Raw genomic sequence first — 15,487 nt, 5'->3', positions numbered from 1 at the left:
CCTCCCTGGAATGACAATGCAGGGTCTGAAAAGGCAGGATTTGGAAATGGCAACAGTGCCCACCCTTATAATTAATGCCAGACGTCTTCAAAGACCTGCCTTCACCTTCAAATGAAACTAATTATTACTCTTTTTCTCTGGGAGTCTCTCACTGTGTTATGCAGGAGCAACAGCAGCTGGGTCATCCCAGGCAGTTTATTCTCAAAGGCCTTTCCATAAATCTGTTTTGAATTCTACAGCCCACCCTCCCCCACTACCTAAAAGAAATATTCAGGAAATAGAACCTAGTAAAATGATTTATAGCAGCCCACAGTCTGGTGGGGAACAAGCCATGATTGGGACAATGAATTCCAGCCCCTCCTTGACCAGGCCTAGGTGTAAACAGAGTTCTAAAAAAGCCAGGTATGAGCCACGGTGCTCTGTCGAAACTCTAGGGCAAAGAACTAGAAAGAGAAGGAACAAAGCTTACCCTTTAAAAATAAATTTATAGAGCAACTAAGGAAATGAAAGTATTTAAAAGAATTTCAGGACTGGAACAGACCTTGGAGACTCTCCTTTAGCTTAGCATCATTGTTCGGTTCTTTTCCCAAGCCACACACCACATGCCACCTGCCACCCTCATTTGAAAGCAGCAAAGAACTGAAGATCCAACCTGTTAAGTGGTTCCGTCCACTCCAAGCAGACTAGGGGCTCATCTTTTGGACTGCTAATCTCACTCTCTTCCAAAAACACTAAATTTACAAAACGTAGATGGATGGACCAAGTATGGTAAATCAGAGTAGCTCTTTCTAGGATATGATTCTGTAGGTTCCATTCCTTATCTGGCTGGTCAGTTCTGAGGATCAGCATAAGGACTGTCATTGCCACCTGGGCCTTCAAACCCATGTCTAAGAATTTCTTTAAAGTGCAAATTTATAAAGAAAAAATTTGCACTGAGAAAAAATTAAATCCACATCTGGAATGTATGCTTCTACTAGAAAGTTAACATAGAATTGTAGAGTGCTTATGGATAGGCAACGCGATTGTGGTTCTAACTAGTAGTAGCCTTCAACTCCAGGAAAAGTGTAAATGAAATGCTTAGAAGGGAGTATCAAGGAAATATCTTTCCTTCATCAGTTTCTCATCAGTTTCCTCTCATCAGTTTCCTCCTTCTCTTTTGATTGACTTCTGCAAGGATTTCTCCAATTATTCTTGTGCAGTTTGGAGTCTCTCCCTTTGTCAGAAATGATATGCTGTTCTCAGGTAGTTTTTAAGTTGCAACTGCTGGAAATTTTATTTTTAAAATTCAGGCTTAGGTATTTCATTAAAATTCTGTTAACCTTAATTCATAGCTGCAAAATTAATAGAATTGCTTGCAAATGTGCTCTGCTAGTGCCCATGGGTTTTTTTTTTTAATGTTTTTTAATTTATTTGAGAGGTAGAATTATAGACAAAGAGAGGGAGAGACAGAGAGAAACGTTTTCCATCCACTGGTTCATTCCCTAAATGGCCACAACAGCAAGAACTGGGCTAGTCCAAAGCCAGGAGCCAAGAGCTTTTTGTAGGTCTCCCTTGCAGGTTCAGGGGCCCAATCACATATCCCAGGCATAGCAGAGAGCTGCATGAGAAAGGGAACAGCTGGAACATGAACCAGTGCCTGTATGGGATGCCAGTGCTCCAGGCAGAGGCCTACCCTACTATGCTATAGGACTGTCTATAAGATTATATCCTCAACGTTGCTTTCATTTTGAAGTTTTTATAAACCACCCTTGATTTAAAAAAAAAAAATCTGAGTGGTACACAGGAAAAAATGTCATCTTCATTCATCCTCATTTTTGTTTGTGCCTTTTGGTTCACTCTTAAAATTCCACCTGCACCCTGCAACTAGACAGTGCTAGCATTAAAAGTGTGTTTTCTTGTTGTTAAATTGTCTTTCACTATTCAGCTCTTGCTATATTTTGTATTTATTCAGGAAGAAGAATCTGTGGCTGTATTGGGCGCTCCTGAATTCCTTCAGTTGTTCAAGAGCAAAAATAGGATCAAAGAAGATGAATCAAAACAAACAATTAAAAGTGGAGAGAACTAAGAATGAGGACGTACTCAAGGGTGGGATTCCTCGAAGACTCGTCGATCTTTTCCCTGCTGCTTCCAAGGTCACAGTCAGCAGAATAAGGAGAGTCGGACATGGGCCAAACAGGACGCTGGGTGAGAGAGACCATAGGAGAAGAGAAAAAGGCAAATATTTAATTACAAAGATGTCAATATGTATTTTAAAAGAAATGAGTGATTTTACAGAAATAAATCTTGTCACCAGGATTCTGAAATTTTTATTCTATTTTTCTGTATCTTCTGCAAGATTAATTCTTAAGTTTAATTGTGTGTAGGAATCACCTGAGGAGCTAATTAAATATTCAAATACCCGCATCTCACCCAGATATGCTATGAGGCTCAGGAACTCAGATTTCTAGCCAGCCTCTTGCAAGATAATTCTAATTTAGGTAACCCCATGAATATAAAAATATTTTTGTACAAATCTAAAAAAACTACCTGCTAAAAGAATTTTTTCTTTTTTTCCCAAAATCTTGAGTTCTTAAAAATACAAGAGGGTCTTCAAATTTCATGGAAAATGCATATTACAAAAAAAAAACTGCATGTATTTCAAACCCTTTTTGCAACAAAATAAACTTTTCTTTTAATTCTACTTTTCCACAAACTTGTTGAGTCCCCTCATATCCCTAAAACCCTATCCCTAAAAATCCATATCCCTGAAATCCCTAAAAATCCAAGTCAAGTGAAATCAGAGAAGCATGAATTGAGAATTGTTCAACATTAAAAATCTATTTTAATAGAATCTGTGAATATTTAACTCACAAAAAGAATGAACATATCAAGAAATCAGTTTTATGAAATATCATTTTATTCGCCTATTCATAATTCTATTCTTTAAAACACGCAAATGCATTTTCCTCCCAAAAAAGTCACATATAGATAGATCCCAAAGGGGAAAAAAAAAGTCACACTATCAAATACTTCTTTTTACCCTTTTCATGAAACAATTCACAGCCAAATACATTTAGCACATTAGGTCTTTGATCTCCAATTTCAACTAACCAGTAGGGTAATAGTTACATCTGAGGTCACAGTGAGGTCTTGACCTCTCTTGTGGCTTTTTTCTTCAAGGAAACTTCAATTTTCATCATCAACTTCCAAATAGCCCACTAGTTGCCCAAGTTCTCATACCTTATATCAGGACAAATAAACACAAGCCTGAGTGAGTGCCGGCAACATTCATTAGAATATTATTTTACCACTTGGTTCCTCATTAAAATCCAAACAGGAAGAATCATCCAGATTTTTCTTTAATCACCTAACGGTGTTTAAATTCTTGAGCAACGAGAGTAGCACATGTATTTCCACAACATGAAGCCTCTCTATGCACTGTTACATGAACGAAAGCAGCCACTTGATGTTGTCCTGTAATATCTTTTATTTCTTCAGAAGTTGCATTGTTCTTTTCAGGGAAGTCACACATAGATTTATTCTAAAGTAAAAACTAATATTACATTTGGAGTATTGAACTACTTAAAGATGCAATTAAAATGATAAAGTTAAAAAAATCCATTCAAAGATCTTTTACACACTCAAATGCTCTTTTCTTCGGAAAGCTTGGGTGAGAATTGGCATGAAAATTCTGCTGCCTGATTTCCTCCTCACTGACTACAGCTGCTGGAGAGTTCATGAAAGAGCAGCGCTGCCTGTCAGAGCGCATTAGCAGCTGCGGAGAAGGGGACAAAAGAAGAATGTCCTCGCTATTATTTACGGTTGTGCATTGGGGTGAGTTGAGCCCCGCTTTTTCCTAGCTGAGCAGTGGGGAGAATGTGTCATCGCTGAATATTACATTTACACCCCAGTGTTGTGCTCTATGTCATCATCCAGTGTCATTTTAGGATGCCCCTCTCCAACAAAAGTAAGTACTGCAGATGCTAAATCAACAGTACCTTGAGGTTGCTTGTTCTCTACAGCTTTCTATGCGTAAGTGTATTTCAGTTAAGTAAGTGGAGTGAAAAAGTAGTTCTTATATAATCTGAAGATCTACAAGTCCTTCAAAATGTAAATGGAAAGATGGGATGAAAAGATAGTTTATTTAGGAGAAAAACTTTTTGAAATACATTCATATAGGTGTCTTCAGCATTTTATGATAATGTGTATTATGGAAAAAATTGTGCATGGGTTTTAAGACTTTTTGCACCAAAATAAATTTATCAATGTGTTGCATTTTTCCATGAGCCTCTTGAAGTACCCTCATAAATATTTAGGTATGATTGGATGGTCTTGAACTGTGTGATCTAGGGGGAATAAAATAATGAGTAAAAATATGAAGTCCTTGCCTTCACAGAGTTGACGATCTAGACTGGAAGGCAGATAATAATAAAATATTCACAAAACATGTACCTATTTGTTGTACAAGGTGAAATCAAAAATAGTGAATGAAAATAAGGTTCAGAACAAATTAAACGGTCAGAGAAGACTTTACTAAGAAAGTGACATGGGAGTTGGTTCTTGGGGGTGAGTAGAGGTTAACCAGGGAACTGGTTAAGTGAAGAAGAGGCTGGGTAGAAAAACAATGGAGAACGCCACAGTTGGGGACCACATTTCAGTGAAAGACAAGACCAGCAGGAGCATGGCGCGTCCAAGGAAAGTCTGTGCAGCTGGAATACACAAGATGAGGTAGTAGGACACAAAGTACGACTGGGGCAAAAATGCAGCACAGGAAGTCTTGTGCTTAGGGCTCTGATCTCTACCTGACACCTGGGAGCCACTGAAAGGATTTATCTGAGTGAGTGTGAACATGTTTGCACTCTGACAGCACTGGCTTGGGAGGAGGGGTATCACATGATCATTTTCACACTTCAACTCTGTAACTCTGGCTGGAATATGGAGAAGAGGTTGATGATCTGAGTGGGGACCACACAAAATGTGAGGACCAGATAGGAAGCTGATGAGATGGTCCGAGTAAGAGATGATGGACAGATGGCCTGAGACAATGAATAGTACAATAGTACAATAGACAATGAATAGTACATCGGAGTATATCGGGAAAGAAATTCCAGCTCAGAAGTGGATGGCCAGTGCCTAGTGACAATGGATCAAGCCCGGGTTTTAGGGGAAGACAGGTCGTGTCTTTGGTTCTGAAGCTATGAAGTTTGAACTGCCTTTGAGAGAGTTAAATAGAGGTAAAAGTAGATAACTGGCTAATATAGACCTAGAGCCCCCAGAGTAGACCAAGGCTAAACTTACTTGAGTTGCGAGAGAGTTATAAAGAATGTATAGGATTTTAATATAAGGAGACGAAGAGAAATTCCAGAAAGAACCCCAGTAATCACACTAAAGTGGGAACACATAAGATCTGGTCTTTCATTAACCACTAAAGCAATGTATTTTCTTTTATAACACAATTTAATCAAGTCTTTTAAAAAATGAGGCCCTAAAAGGCATTAGTCTATTATTCTCTTTCCCTCATCCAATGGAATGTTAATTTTAAAGTAGACTCACATCTATTAGATGCAGTAACTGGCTTATAAAGAGTGAGTTCCTACATCCTATGAAATTTACAACCTCCCTTTTCCTACAATCACAATTTATCCAAAAATTTCCAGAATTTCCTTTAGAATTTCCTTCATTTTAAGGGCAAAAAAGTGCCTCATAAGCTTAACTATTTCTATAATCTGTTAACAATATTTGGGAAATTTCTGCTCTTGTTCTGTTTGTCTCAAACACAGAGCACCAGTTTGGACATCCTCAACCTACTATTAATAATAAAATCTAAATTTGCAAATTAATTTTTATTAAGTTAGCCTATATGCAAGTTATTCTTTTTAATGAAGGCCAAGCTCACTGATAGCACTTGAATATGTTTTCTCAAGAGGAAGAAAAATGTGTGGAATTAGAGTAAATTTACAGGGACTTGAAGAGGGACAACAACAAGATTACCTTATCTGCATCGTAAGCCACAGGATATCAGATTTGTGAATGTCATCTCTCGCATACGTTGTGGCGGAATAGCTGAGAACTACTATTCTCAACAGAAGAGATTTTAACCCCCAAATAGAGAGCACTGTTGGGGCTCAGAAGATGGTACTCCAAACATGGCACCCAGGTATGCCATGTGCTATGATCTAAAGGACATTGGAGTAGCCTCAGAAGCAGTCTCTTTCTGACCTCCTTCTGCCCTTCTTTTCTTCTCCCTTTCACACCCCAAAGAAGGGCATAGAAACTGGAATTCCTTATCCCAAGGCAAGCCATAGAAACTAGAATCCCTTTCTCCCAAAACTAACCATTAAACCAAGAACTATTTTATTAAAATTGATTTATTTTTATTTGAAAGTCAAAGATACAGCAAGAGAGAAAGAGATTGAGAGATTAGGGGGTGGGGGAGGGAGAAAGGAAGAGAGAAATCTTCCATTTGCTGGTTTACTCCCCAAATGCCCACAATGGCTGGGATTGAGCCAGACCAAAGCCAGGAGCCAGGAGTTTCATCCTGATCTCCCACATGCATGCAGGGGCCCAAGAATTTAAACCATCTTCTTTCCCAGGTACATTAGCAGGGAAATGAATTGGAACTGGAGCAACAAGGACTTGAACTGGCATTTTCTTTGGGATGCTGGCATTGCAGGGGCAACTTAGCTCACTGCATCACAATGCCAGCCATCTGTTCTTTGTCTCTCTTTCCCTCACTCTCTCACCATGTCTTCCTCACCTGTTGCTAATGTATATGTGGATGTGATTTCTTAATGACCAGACAAAAGTTTCTGTGAAAATCCTTGTGCAAGCATGAAAAACTCACAAAATTACACCACAATGCCAGCCCCAAAACCTAGAGCTATTCCTCCAACCTTCCTCCCTCCCACCTCCCCACCCCCCATAGAAGAGCTGGTCTTAAAGAAATCCTCTGACCTACCTTGTCTGATATGCAGGCCATGAGACCCTGATTCCAGGAGAAATGCCACACAATGAGGCTAAGAAAAATCTGAACAGCCCTTGCTAAATTTCTCCACTCAGTCTATTGCCACTGGATCACCCCCTTGTGTCCCCAATCACATTTTACACAGCTGTCCATTCTTCATTAAATCCAAGCATAACAATACAGTTTCCCCTCAGTCTTTGGATCTTCTCTCTGAAGTCATAAATTCAGTATGCTTTCTTCCTATTACCCCGTCTTTGGTTATGGAAGTGGAAAACCATGACCCTAATGGTGCATGAGGGAAGGCATCAGAGGTCCCATAAGATTAGCATCATAGCCATACAGTCCTGGTGCCCAGTGTGAGGTGGCTGACACACATGATTCTCCGAGATCTTACAGATAAGATCCTAGGACATCAGACAAAATAGTAGATAAAAGGTAAGATTTTTTAAAAAGATTTATTTATCTATTTGAAAGGCAGAGTTACAGAGAGGAAGAGAGAGAGAGAGAAAGAGGGGGGGTGTCTTCCATCAGCTGGTTCACTCCTCAGATGGCCACAATGGCCAGAGCTGAGCCAATCCGAAGCCAGGAGCCAGGAGCTTCTTCAGGGTCTCCCACGCAGGTGCAAGAGCCCAAGGACTTGGGCCATCTTCTTCCAAGGCAATAGTAGAGAGCCAGATTGGAAGAGGAGCAGCTGGGACTTGAACTAGCACCCATATGGGATGTCAACACTGCAGGGAGAGGCTTCACCTGCCATGCCACAGTGCCAGCCCCCAAAGGAAAGATTTTTTTTTACCAAGATCAGCTCTCCCTGACCTCTACCTGTTCTACTTGGTACAGAATGAATGACAAAAATAATTTGTCTTAGCCCTTCCTCGATAAATTCAGGTGAGTACAAGAAAACCATTTGTTTGGATGGTGACTCTGTATAAGTGGTTTGGGGATACATATTCATAATGGATCTTTTCTATTCCAGGGACAGTGATCTCTTTGCTGTTCTTGTTTCGTGTCTGGAGAGTTTGCCTTTGTGAGAATGTTCTCTCTGATTTCTGCGAGCTGGGGAAGCAAGTGTTGGCGTGCATCAGGCAGTCATTGGAATAGGCTAGGAAGCAAACCCTCTTTGGTGCACTGTGCCAGCTCTCAAGGGAGTTTGTCTTACAAGAGGGCTCAGCACAGAAGGGGCTTTTGTCATGTCAACCTTCTGTGCTGGCTCCCGTGGAAACAAAGGTGTGTGGGAATGTTCTGGGTCTTGGGAGGGTTGGATCCTTTTTCATCTCCTTTTAAAGACATCTCTTTAGTCCTGGTTAGGTCATAAAAAGCCATTGGTTTTGGTACTGGGTCATTTGTTAGGTACCTTTGGTTTAAAAGAAAAGGGAGCGGGGAGGAAGATAGGAATATTTGCTGTTTGTCCTGAGTGAAATCTGATGAAAGAATTTTTGTAAGCGCTGTATAGTCAGAAGCTGTATAGTCATGGAGCTGATTTTTCAGGCTGTAATTTACGACCTGTGTTCTACCTGGTAGATCCTCCTTCCTAGGGGGATCTTCTCAGCCAACTGAAACCCCTTTTCTCAAATCCCCTACTAACCACAAGTTTGGTTCCTCTGTCTACTTCCTTTCTTGTTGCCATGATGTTTTGCTAAGAATGATGTAGAACTTCAGTCAGTGGCCTTACTGAGAAATTTTAGATCTCTGCAGAGGGCCCGTGTCCTGGCACAGCATGTTAAGATGTCAGAGTGCCAGTCACTACATGAGATCCAGCTCCCTGCTGATGTTCCCGGGAAGGTAGTAGAAAATGCCACAAGTACTTCTCTGCCACCCATGTGGAAGACCAAAAGGTGTTTCTGGGCTCCTGGCTTCACTCTGGCCCAGATCCAGCTGTTGCAGGCATTTGGGGAGTGAACCAGTAGATCTCTTTCTCTCTCTCTCTCTCTCTCTCTCTCTCATTCTCTCTCTCTTATTCTCTCTCTGCCTTTCAAATAAATAAAATCTTTTTTTAAAATCTCTGCAAATGAACTCCTCTAAGATTTGTTTTCCGTTTATTTCTGCTTCTACCTCCTCGTTTTGCAACTGCTTCCATGCAGTTCCTCTGACTCTGACACATTCCCTTTCAGGCCCCAAGCTCTTCCCTTTGGTAGTCACAGAGTGGAAAGTTACTAAGCCAGAATTTGGAGTCCTGGCGCCCAGTGTGAGGATTATTGGCAGGGAATGCCATTGGGTGGAGACACCTTGCTCAATCTTAAAGGTATGGTTTAGAGATTCTAGACCTCAGACAAGAGCCGACAAAAGGGACGGATTCCATCTACGTCAGCCTCCTGGATTTCTGCCTGTGGGGACCAGTTGAGCAAGAGTGGTGAGCTTGACTTATGACCAAGCCAGGATCCCGAGGAGGGTTGAAGGAAGATTTTTCTCCCCACTTGGAGGAAGAATACTACAATCACACATCCCTCTCAATAATATTTATCCATTCTGAAAAATATACCACTAGGCAATTTTCTCATGCAGCTATCAGCATATGCAGGAACTGCAAAATATTCATAGAAAAATGCATAAGTTTATGTTGGTACAAAATAAACATTGAAATTCACACATAGTTTTTTATAATATGCATTTTCCATGAACTTCCTGAAGATATCTTGTATTAGATGCAAAAATAGTAAATTCTTATATTTTTCTTATTTATACAGTACCAAGCATTTTCTTTAAAATTTTTCAATATGTGTGCTATTCTAATGTGCTAAGTATTATAAACTTACTATTGAAGAACTCTTCTCATGGTTAGAAGCATGACGATTTACAAGTCCTATAGAATAGTTATCATTCAATCATCTGGGTAATAAATTTTTGAGCACCTTTCACTCTAGATCGAGGGAAGCCAAATACTTAAAAATTAAACAATCCCTCTTACAAAATTCCATTAGGAGAGGTGAAAACCATCAAAAGAGATAAAGAACTTCATTACAGAAGCAGAGTATTAGGGATGGAGAAGTGACCTGGGTGACTGTATACAGATTTACATTTTGAGTAAAAATGTGAAAAACAGACAAGAATCTGGCAGGTGCATAATTTGAGGGCAGACATTCCAGAGAGAGAGCACGAAATGTCCTAGGACAGCTGAGCCTGAAAGACCTCAAGATGTTTGCAGAGAAATAGGTAAGGATGGGTGACTGGCACTTGGGGAAACACTGAAGGGCATTGCACCAGAAAAGTAGACTTGGAAGTCAAATGCAAGGACACGCAGTATCCAGTGGACTATGGAGGGCCACTGAGGAGTTTCAGCAGAGAAGTGAAAGGATTCTATTTGGACTTTATTAAAAAAAAAAAAAAAAGACAAAAATACAGCTTGAATTCCTTTTCTAATTTTGTTCTAAGATTTTTATTTATTTTGAAGCTAGAGAAGAAAAGACACAGAGAAGACATGCTCTTCCATTTGCTGGGTCACTCTTCAAATGCCAAGAACAGTCAGGTCAGGGCCCAGTGGAAGCCAAGAGCCAGGGACTTTATCTGGATCTCCCGCATCAGTGGCAAGGATCCAAGTATTTGGGCCGTCGTCCACTTCCTTCCCAGGTGCATTAGCAGGGAGCTAGATCAGAAGTGGAGCAGCTGGCTTCCAAACAGTACTCCAATATAGGAAGCCAGCAGTACAAGCAGCAGTTTAACCCACTGTGCCACATGCTCGCCCATTTATTCAGGTTTTAGATGTATGCCCCTAATAACAGTGGGAAAGAGGAAATGTCTGCAAATAATGGAAACCAATACCATGTTTTTCAAGAAATACTGGATCACTATAAATACTAGTTCCCTGATAATCTTAAGGTTTTCATTAAAGTCAAACACTAATAAAGCTGTTTTTATTTGAGTAAATACTAAAAATAATTCTCAAATCCATGTTAAATTAAGCTAATTGTTTTACATTAAATATCTCATTTGATACTCAAAGAGCCTTAAGAAGTGAATATCAAAATTATACTCATCTGAGGATGGGGCAAGTTAAATAACATCCAACATGGCATAGCAAATGATAGTTCTGGCCACCTAACTTATTCTATTAAAATATTATACTTGTTTTCTTTACAGCAATACTGTGATTTAAATTTTAAATAATATCAATGGAAAGATGTAACAGAACAGACACATTAAGTAATGGTATATTCATACAAAGGATGTTGTGTAATAATAAAAATTTTTGAAGCATAATAATACTGTAAATAAATGTTTATAGTCTGATGAATGATAGAGAAAGCAGATAATTATAGACATATGAATAGCTAATTAAAAGGAAGGAAATGGGAATTGGCATTTGACCTAGTGATTAAGACATTAGTTAAAGTGCTCCCATCCCCTAGCAGAGTACCTGGCTTCAATTCCTGGCTCAGGCTCCTGATGTCAGCTTCCCGCCAATTTAGACCTTGGGAGGCAGCAGGTGATGACCCAAGTGCTTGAGTCCCTGCCACCCATATGGGAGACCTGGATGAAGTTCACAGCTCCTGGCTTCAGCCTGCACCAGCCATCTCTCTCTCTTTCTCTTTCTCTTTCTCTTTCTCTCTCTCTTTCTCTTTCCCTTTCTCTCTCTCTCTCTCTCTCTCTCTCTCTCTCTCTCTCTCTCTCTCTCTCTCTCTCTCCTCCCCTTTCAGGTAAGTAAATAAATCTTAAAAAAAAAAAAAGTAAAGAATTCCAGTGGCATTTAGCACACTAACAGTGTTGCCACAACCACCACCACCATCTAGTTCTAACATTTGCATCACTCCATAAAAAACCCATATACATTAAGCCGTCCTGTTCTTTTCTCCCTGCCCTAGTGCCTGTCCACCACCAATCTGCATTCTGTTTCTGTACATGTGTCCATTCTGGACACTTCATAGATATGGAAGCATTGATGACCTTTCATATCTGGCTTCTTCCACGTCAGTGTTTTCAGTGTCCATTTATGTGGTAGGATATATCAATGCTTCATGCTTCTTATGGCTAAATAATATTTCACTGTGTGGCCACAACCCAATTTTTTTTATTAAGTCATCCTTTCATGAGCATTTGAACCATTTCTACCTTTTGGCCATTGTGAATGATGCTGCTATGACTTTTTAAATACCTATAAAATTCTTGATGGCCAAAGTTTTGTGCATAGAATCTTGTATGTGGAATTACAAGAATCAAATATCAAAATAGAGAAGTATGCAAATCATTAACTCCCAATAGATCATGAGTTTTGAGTAAGTGGTTTTCTTTAAGATGAATATCACTATGAAGATGATTGATCTGGACAATTACACCATAATCAAATTTCTGTAAAACTGAGGGAAATTGTCTTATTGATCAGTTTGATACTGGACAAACTTGAGAAGATACCAAAGGAGTCAGGCAATGAAATTCTGTGAGTACCAGGGTGACCCAGAGGACCTCTCACCTCTTTCTTCTACCCCATTTCCCACGTGAGCTGTCTCCACTTAGAGTCCCATGTTCCTGACCAGTTTTGCTCCGTGTCAACAATTAACTGAATGTTGTAAGGCAAAAAGAACTTTTTCTACCCCAGAAGTTTCAGTTATTTTAATCTGTAAGACAAACTAGCAGTAGATCAACAGGAAAAAGAAGCATACAAATGTTTAACTTGCAAGTTGCATGGGAGTCACGCAAAGTACGGAACTCAAAAACTCAAAAAAGGACCAGATGGCTAACACCTGAATTCCTTCTTCATAGGGCAGGGGCAGGCCACTTCAAGGGAAAAGTCAATGAATTTTCCGGAAGATGAGTGGGTATGGAGGACAGCGACCTGGGTAGCCCTTCATGTGGACTCTGGGTGCCACGTTTGTCTTTCAGTCTCTTCTTCTGTGACACCAGTTTAATGTTTTTTGGTTCATGAAATAGCGGGGAGGCGTACACAGCCCTCTCGTTCCCCGCTGCGGATCTGACCTTCAGGCAGGTAGGAGAACTTCACAGAAAGCCCTGCCTAAGTTTTGGGGGAGAAAGAGGAGTGAGGGACAGGTGGGCAGAAGAAAGTTAGAAAATGCCTTGTTCTGAGGAGGAGCCTCAATTCGAAGCACCCAGAGTGTCACACTGCCATACTTTGGGGTGTCATTTTCTGAGCCCCTCCAACGTTAATATGCTTTCAACCTACTGAGAGGAGTCATAGTAAAGAACCATCTGGCTTTTTTTTAGAATTATGCTGCCTCCCTACTCCCAGACTATCAGCTCCCAGCTATCCTGCTTCGGCTGGACAGCAGTGTAGCTTCCTCCTTAGAAAACTGGGGGCTAGCCATGCCCCAGCAGGTCGCAGCATTGACCAGGGGTCTAACAAGGGATCACAAATACCTAATGTGGTTCTTCCAGGGGCACTCTGGTGACTCAAACGTCTTTATTGAAACACAGTGCACAGCAGGAAAGAGAAATTATGTAAGAAATAAAGAAAATGAAAAAGGGCAAATGCTCGGGACAGAAGAACAGCAGAGACAAGGCTTGGACTGGCACAGAATTGCTCCCATAATGAGCAGAGAGAACAGGGGCAAGACAGTTGGAGGGGGAGAAACCCAGGTGGCCACTGCCATTTCTGCCCCCTATAGGTGTGTACAGGTTTTTGTTATTACAGGATACAAATTGTTATATTGGCCTCATTCAATGGCAGGTCAATTTCTAACAGCAGACCAAGGAAAAATTTACTGTGATGTCCTAAGGATTAGCAAAGAAACCCAAAATATTTTCATTTCTCTTAAAAACAAGAGTCCTTTCAGGTACAAAGTTATGAGAGACATCCAAATTCCCATGACCCAACCCTAAGGTTTTTATATTCTTCAATCACATCACTTCTCAACTGTCATCTTTTCAGAAAGAATGATAAAACATCTGTCTTTGTATAGCACTTACTCTACTCTTTGCCTCATTTTAAATATTTTTTAAACATTTAGCAAGTCATTCCCAGGAGAATATCAATCACCAGTAAACAAAGCCCATTTCCAACGTATGTCTTAAAGAAGATACATCCGGGGGACTTCCACTGTGTGTCATGTGATACCTTAAGTAACCTGAAAAGCCACCTTCTACAAAACATCCCAGAACCCTCAGAGAAGCATATCAGAACTCACAGAAAGGCAGTACAAATCCTTGAGGGTGGAAAACAAAGAGAGCTTGAAAACAAAAGGGTAAAAATGAGCCAATATATATTTTTTACCCACTGGAGCTAGCAGAGGAGTCAGAATAGTGTTGTGAATTTGACATGGTAACCCAGGAGCTCCAGTTCTGATGATCATAAATAGATAGGAGACAAAAATTGGGGCACACACAAAGAGGAGGGCAAAGTTGGACCTGAGACTCTGGACAGGCAGCCCTTGGAAGGCTAGTAGTTCAATGAACATTTGAGAAAACCTCTGTCCTTTCTCAGAGGAAGACGATACAAAAGCTGAACTGTTTTTGCTTAGACTCTAAGTGAAAAAATAAAGGCTTTTCGATAATTACAGACCTACACAAGTTCAACTTTCAAAATGATACCACCTGTATGGTCCTGGAACACTCAGCGATGTTAACATAAAAGTCTGTCCTAAAGCTCGGGCAACACAAGTAATTTCTCTCTCCAAAGATATATCCTCGATTCATGCTATACTGAACTTGTTCAGATAAAGCCTATGAAAAATTATTTAACAACGAAAAATTATAAAACATGTAAGAAAACATCTACTAGGAATGAAAGTAGAAGGAAAAAACGTATAAAATTAAATCCCCCATAACTTCAAATCATATAAATTTTATAGAACAGATAAAGAAAAAAATATAAAATATGAGAAAGATACACTATCAAAAAAGCTGTGTAGAGTTTGCAGATAACTAAATAGAACTTGTAAAATAAATAACAGCTAAAATTAAAAATTTAGCAAAGGGTTAAAGAGCAGATTGGAAAAGATGAAAAAGAAATTAGGGAATTAGGATATAAAGCCAAAGGAATTATCCAGAATCCACTTCAGAGAAAAAGAAATTGAATATATGAAACCAAAGTTAAGGGTCAGTATTGTGACCCGGTGGGTTAAGCTGCCACCTGAAACACCACATCCCATATGGGCACCAGTTTGTGTCCTGGCTGCTCCACTTCTGATCCAGCTCCCTGCTTATGCACCTGGGAAAAGCAGAGGAAGATGGCCCAAGTCCTTGGGCCCCTGCACCCATGTGGGAAAGTAGATGAAGCTCCTGGCTCCTGGCTTCAGCCAGGCCCAACCCCAGCCTTTGAGCTATTTGGGGAGTGAATCAGTAGATCCCAATTTCTCTCTCTCTCTGTCTCTGTCTCTCTCCTTCTCTCTAACTCTGCATTTCAAATAAATAAAAATAAATATTTTTTTAAAAAGTTAAGGAACAACAGACTGAGGAGACACTGCATTATTAACATAATTAAACTTACAAAATTGTCAACAGGAAGATTAAGGAAGACACAACATTTGAAAAGAGAATAACTGATAGGCTTTCAAAATTAAAGGCACACATTTTCAGATTCTACAATTAAAGCAAGCTCTAAATCAGAAAAATAGATAAAATACACTAAGGCAAATTACCAATTATTAAAGACAAAAATATCTT

The 15,487-nt window shown here is 39.9% G+C and overlaps 1 long non-coding RNA gene across 3 annotated transcripts in view; it reads right to left on the bottom strand.

The window, feature by feature from the left end:
* The window catches only part of LOC138849718 (uncharacterized), a 100,185-nt gene that overhangs the window by 43,145 nt on the left and 41,553 nt on the right, over positions 1 to 15,487 (bottom strand). For all 3 annotated transcript variants that reach the window (XR_011388813.1, XR_011388811.1, XR_011388812.1), the window contains one exon: positions 2,080 to 2,180. This is a non-coding gene — a long non-coding RNA (uncharacterized lncRNA). The remainder of the gene's footprint in view (positions 1 to 2,079; positions 2,181 to 15,487) is intronic.

Source organism: Oryctolagus cuniculus, chromosome 5 (assembly GCF_964237555.1).
Source record: "Oryctolagus cuniculus chromosome 5, mOryCun1.1, whole genome shotgun sequence".
Lineage (NCBI taxonomy): Eukaryota > Metazoa > Chordata > Mammalia > Lagomorpha > Leporidae > Oryctolagus > Oryctolagus cuniculus.
Note: the sequence above shows the minus strand (reverse complement) of the source record. Positions and strands in the feature narration are given on the sequence as shown.